The 5,000-nt window shown below is 45.2% G+C and overlaps 7 non-coding genes and 4 pseudogenes across 7 annotated transcripts in view; 3 read left to right on the forward strand and 8 right to left on the reverse strand.

The window, feature by feature from the left end:
• The window catches only part of LOC142927190 (5S ribosomal RNA), a 119-nt gene extending 81 nt beyond the window's left edge, over positions 1-38 (reverse strand). The window contains exon 1 of the ribosomal RNA XR_012944115.1: positions 1-38. This exon is cut by the window's left edge and continues 81 nt beyond it. This is a non-coding gene — a ribosomal RNA (5S ribosomal RNA).
• A 252-nt stretch (positions 39-290) lies between these two features.
• LOC142927890 (5S ribosomal RNA) lies at positions 291-409 on the reverse strand. The gene has a single exon (XR_012944815.1). It is a non-coding gene; the product is annotated as a 5S ribosomal RNA (ribosomal RNA).
• Positions 410-1,013: 604 nt separating this feature from the next.
• LOC142928613 (5S ribosomal RNA) lies at positions 1,014-1,132 on the forward strand (annotated as a pseudogene).
• Positions 1,133-1,557: 425 nt separating this feature from the next.
• Positions 1,558-1,676, forward strand: LOC142927842 (5S ribosomal RNA). Its single transcript, XR_012944766.1, has one exon. It is a non-coding gene; the product is annotated as a 5S ribosomal RNA (ribosomal RNA).
• Positions 1,677-1,928: 252 nt separating this feature from the next.
• On the forward strand, positions 1,929-2,047 carry LOC142928559 (5S ribosomal RNA; annotated as a pseudogene).
• Positions 2,048-2,473: 426 nt separating this feature from the next.
• On the reverse strand, positions 2,474-2,592 carry LOC142925744 (5S ribosomal RNA). Its single transcript, XR_012942667.1, has one exon. It is a non-coding gene; the product is annotated as a 5S ribosomal RNA (ribosomal RNA).
• A 252-nt stretch (positions 2,593-2,844) lies between these two features.
• Positions 2,845-2,963, reverse strand: LOC142926800 (5S ribosomal RNA). Its single transcript, XR_012943724.1, has one exon. It is a non-coding gene; the product is annotated as a 5S ribosomal RNA (ribosomal RNA).
• Positions 2,964-3,389: 426 nt separating this feature from the next.
• On the reverse strand, positions 3,390-3,508 carry LOC142928379 (5S ribosomal RNA; annotated as a pseudogene).
• Positions 3,509-3,760: 252 nt separating this feature from the next.
• LOC142927300 (5S ribosomal RNA) lies at positions 3,761-3,879 on the reverse strand. The gene has a single exon (XR_012944225.1). It is a non-coding gene; the product is annotated as a 5S ribosomal RNA (ribosomal RNA).
• A 432-nt stretch (positions 3,880-4,311) lies between these two features.
• Positions 4,312-4,430, reverse strand: LOC142928299 (5S ribosomal RNA; annotated as a pseudogene).
• A 465-nt stretch (positions 4,431-4,895) lies between these two features.
• Positions 4,896-5,000, reverse strand: part of LOC142927382 (5S ribosomal RNA) — a 119-nt gene continuing 14 nt past the window's right edge. The window contains exon 1 of the ribosomal RNA XR_012944307.1: positions 4,896-5,000. This exon is cut by the window's right edge and continues 14 nt beyond it. This is a non-coding gene — a ribosomal RNA (5S ribosomal RNA).

Consider the following 5,000-nt stretch of genomic DNA (forward strand, 5'->3'; position numbering starts at 1 on the left):
ACGAGATCGGGCGCATTCAGGGTGATATGGTCGTAGGCCGTGCTTGCAGAGACCTGTCGAACACTCATATGTATAAAACAATCAACATTCAACTATACTCCTGGAGGTCATCGCTCGTGAAAACTTTTATTCTGAGCTCCTGGTTTAGCCCCGAAAGAGTGGCATCAAACAGTATTTTACAAAAAATATTGATCCCAATGCAGTACACCATATCGACGTGAAATTGGCAGGTGCACTAACTGGATGAGTCGAAGTGTAAAAAGCGACCCATCCAGATACAACAATGCGAAAGCCTACAACACCTGGTATTCCCAGGCAGTCTCCCATCCAAGTACTAACTATGCTCTACTCTGCTTAGCTTCCGAGATCAGACGAGATCGGGCGCATTCAGGGTGAGATGGTCGTAGGCCATGCTTGGAAAGACCTGATGCACATTCAGATGTATTAAACAATCAACATTCAACTATACTTCTGGAGGTCATCGCTCAAAAAACCTTTATACTGGTAGAAACGAAGTTGTAAACTGAGTGTACCAGCCTGCAATAGATTATGTGTCCGTCCGTCCGTCCCCTTTCAATACTTTAACGAAGTGAAATCTCGTGCTGTTGGGTGTATAAAATCAGTAATAGACAGCGCAGAGACTTGTCCTACCTGCCCACTCTGCAGGGACCTGTTTCTGAGCTCCTGGTTGAGCCCCGAAAGAGTGGCATCAAATATTCATCCAATGCAGACTGCCTTGGAATACCAGGTGTTGTAGGCTTTCGTATTTTTGGATCTGGATGGGTCGCTTCGTACACTTCCACTCATCCAGTAAGTGCACCTGCCAATTTCACGTCGATATGGTGTACTGCATTGAGATCAATATTTTCTTGTAAAATACTGTTTCATGCCACTCTCTCGGGGCTAAACCAGCAGCTCAGAATAAACGTTTTCATGAGCGATGACCTCCAGAAATATAGATGAATGTTGATTGTTTTATACATATGAGTGTTCGACAGGTCTCTGCAAGCACAACCTACGACTATATCACCCTGAATGAGCAGGATCTCGTCTGATCTCGGAAGCTAAGCACGGTCGAGTCTGGTAAGTACTTGGATGGGAGACTGCATGGGAATACCAGGTGTTGTAAGCTTTTGTATATCTGGATGGCTCGCTTTTTACACTTCGACTCATGCAGTGAGTGCACCTGTCAATTTCACGTCGATATGGTGTACTGCATTGGGATGAATATTTTCTTGTAATATAATGTTTGATGCCACTCTTTCGGGGCTCAACCAGGAGCTCAGAACAGGTCCCTGCAGAGTGCGCTGGTAGGACAAGTCTCTGCGCAGTCTTTTACTGATTTTATACACCCAACAGCACGAGATTTCACTTCGTTAAAGTATTGACAGGGGACGGACGGACGGATGGACACATTAATCTATTGCAGGCTGGTACACTCAGTATACAACTTCGTTTATACCAGTATAAAGGTTTTTTGAGCGATGACCTCCAGAAGTATAGTTGAATTTTGATTGTTTAATACATCTGAATGTGCGACAGGTCTTTCCAAGCACGGCCTTCGACCATCTCACCCTGAATGCGCCCGATCTCGTCTGATCTCGGAAGCTAAACAGAGTCGAGCCTGGTTAGTACTTGGATGGGAGACTGCCTGGGAATACTAGGTGTTGTAGGCTTTTGCATTGTTGTATCTGGATGGGTCGCTTTTAACACTTCGACTCATCCAGTTAGTGTACCTGCCAATTTCACGTCGATATGGTGTACTGCATTGGGATCAATATTTTTTGTAAAATACTGTTTGATGCCACTCTCTCGGGGCTAAACCAGCAGCTCAGAATAAACGTTTTCATGAGCGATGACCTCCAGAAATATAGATGAATGTTGATTGTTTTATACATATGAGTGTTCGACAGGTCTCTGCAAGCACAACCTACGACTATATCACCCTGAATGCGCAGGATCTCGTCTGATCTCGGAAGCTAAGCACGGTCGAATCTGGTTAGTACTTGGATGGGAGACTGCCTGGGAATACCAGGTGTTGTATGCTTGTGTATATCTGGATGGCTCGCTTTTTACACTTCGACTCATGCAGTGAGTGCACCTGTCAATTTCACGTCGATAAGGTGTACTGCATTGGGATGAATACTAATCAGGCTCGACCATGCTTAGCTTCCGAGATCAGACGAGATCGGGCGCATTCAGGGTGATATGGTCGTAGGCCGTGCTTGCAGAGACCTATCGAACACACATATGTATAAAACAATCAACATTCAACTATACTCCTGGAGGTCATCGCTCGTGAAAACGTTTATTCTGAGCTCCAGGTTTAGCCCCGAGAGAGTGGCATCAAACAGTATTTTACAAGAAAATATTGATCCCAATGCAGTACACCATATCGACGTGAAATTGGCAGGTGCACTTACTGGATGAGTGGAAGTGTAAAAAGCGACCCATCCAGATCCTAAAATACGAAAGCCTACAACACCTGGTATTCCCAGGTAGTCTCCCATCCAAGTACTAATCAGGCTCGACCATGCTTAGCTTCCGAGATCAGACGAGATCGGGCGCATTCAGGGTGATATGGTCGTAGGCCGTGCTTGCAGAGACCTGTCGAACACTCATATGTATAAAACAATCAACATTCAACTATACTCCTGGAGGTCATCGCTCGTGAAAACGTTTATTCTGAGCTCCTGGTTTAGCCCCGAAAGAGTGGCATCAAACAGTATTTTACAAAAAATATTGATCCCAATGCAGTACACCATATCGACGTGAAATTGGCAGGTGCACTAACTGGATGAGTCGAAGTGTAAAAAGCGACCCATCCAGATACAACAATGCAAAAGCCTACAACACCTGGTATTCCCAGGCAGTCTCCCATCCAAGTACTAACCAGGCTCGACACTGCTTAGCTTCCGAGCTCAGACGAGATCGGGCGCATTCAGGGTGAGATGGTCGTAGGCCATGCTTGGAAAGACCTGTCGCACATTCAGATGTATTAAACAATCAAAATTCAACTATACTTCTGGAGGTCATCGCTCAAAAAACCTTTATACTGGTAGAAACGAAGTTGTAAACTGAGTGTACCAGCCTGCAATAGATTAATGTGTCCGTCCGTCCGTCCGTCCCCTGTCAATACTTTAACGAAGTGAAATCTCGTGCTGTTTGGTGTATAAAATCAGTAAAAGACTGCGCAGAGACTTGTCCTACCAGCCCACTCTGCAGGGACCTGTTTCTGAGCTCCTGGTTGAGCCCCGAAAGAGTGGCATCAAACATTATATTACAAGAAAATATTCATCCCAATGCAGTACACCATATCGACGTGAAATTGACAGGTGCACTCACTGCATGAGTCGAAGTGTAAAAAGCGAGCCATCCAGATATACAAAAGCCTACAACACCTGGTATTCCCAGGCAGTCTCCCATCCAAGTACTAACCAGACTCGACCGTGCTTAGCTTCCGAGATCAGACGAGATCCTGCGCATTCAGGGTGATATAGTCGTAGGTTGTGCTTGCAGAGACCTGTCGAACACTCATATGTATAAAACAATCAACATTCATCTATATTTCTGGAGGTCATCGCTCATGAAAACGTTTATTCTGAGCTTCTGGTTTAGCCCCGAGAGAGTGGCATCAAACAGTATTTTACAAAAAATATTGATCCCAATGCAGTACACCATATCGACGTGAAATTGGCAGGTGCACTAACTGGATGAGTCGAAGTGTAAAAAGCGACCCATCCAGATACAACAATGCAAAAGCCTACAACACCTGGTATTCCCAGGCAGTCTCCCATCCAAGTACTAACCAGGCTCGACTCTGCTTAGCTTCTGAGATCAGACGAGATCGGGCGCATTCAGGGTGAGATGGTCGTAGGCCATGCTTGGAAAGACCTGTCGCACATTCAGATGTATTAAACAATCAAAATTCAACTATACTTCTGGAGGTCATCGCTCAAAAAACCTTTATACTGGTAGAAACGAAGTTGTAAACTGAGTGTACCAGCCTGCAATAGATTAATGTGTCCATCCGTCCGTCCGTCCCCTGTCAATACTTTAACGAAGTGAAATCTCGTGCTGTTGGGTGTATAAATTCTGTAAAAGACTGCGCAGAGACTTGTCCTACCAGCCCACTCTGCAGGGACCTGTTTCTGAGCTCCTGGTTGAGCCCCGAAAGAGTGGCATCAAACATTATATTGCAAGAAAATACTCATATCAATGCAGTACACCATATCGACGTGAAATTGACAGGTGCACTCACTGCATGAGTCGAAGTGTAAAAAGCGACCCATCCAGATACAACAATGCAAAAGCCTACAACACCTGGTATTCCCAGGCAGTCTCCCATCCAAGTACTAATCAGGCTTGACCATGTTTAGCTTTTGAGATCAGACGAGATCGGGCGCATTCAGGGTGATATGGTCATAGGCCGTGCTTGCTGAGACCTGACGAACACTCATATGTATAAAACAATCAACATTCAACTATACTCCTGGAGGTCATCGCTCATGAAAACGTTTATTCTGAGCTCCTGGTTGAGCCCCGAAAGAGTGGCATCAAACATTATTTTATTCAGGCTCGACCATGTTTAGCTTACGAGATCAGACGAGATCGGGCGCATTCAGGGTGATATGGTCATAGGCTGTGCTTGCTGAGACCTGACGAACACTCATATGTATAAAACAATCAACATTCAACTATACTCCTGGAGGTCATCGCTCATGAAAAGTTTATTCTGAGCTCCTGGTTGAGCCCCGAAAGAGTGGCATCAAACATTATTTTACGAGAAAATATTGATCCCAATACAGTACACCATATCGACGTGAAATTGGCAGGTGCACTAACTGGATGAGTCGAAGTGTAAAAAGGGACCCATCCAGATACAACAATGCGAAAGCCTACAACACCTGGTATTCCCAGGCAGTCTCCCATTCAAGTACTAACTAGGCTCTACTCTGCTTAGCTTCCGAGATCAGACGAGATCGGGCGCATTCAGGGTG

The sequence above is a fragment of the Petromyzon marinus genome, chromosome 23 (genome assembly GCF_048934315.1).
Source record: "Petromyzon marinus isolate PM22_M1 ecotype Great Lakes invasive population chromosome 23, UKy_Petmar_22M1.pri1.0, whole genome shotgun sequence".
NCBI lineage: Eukaryota > Metazoa > Chordata > Hyperoartia > Petromyzontiformes > Petromyzontidae > Petromyzon > Petromyzon marinus.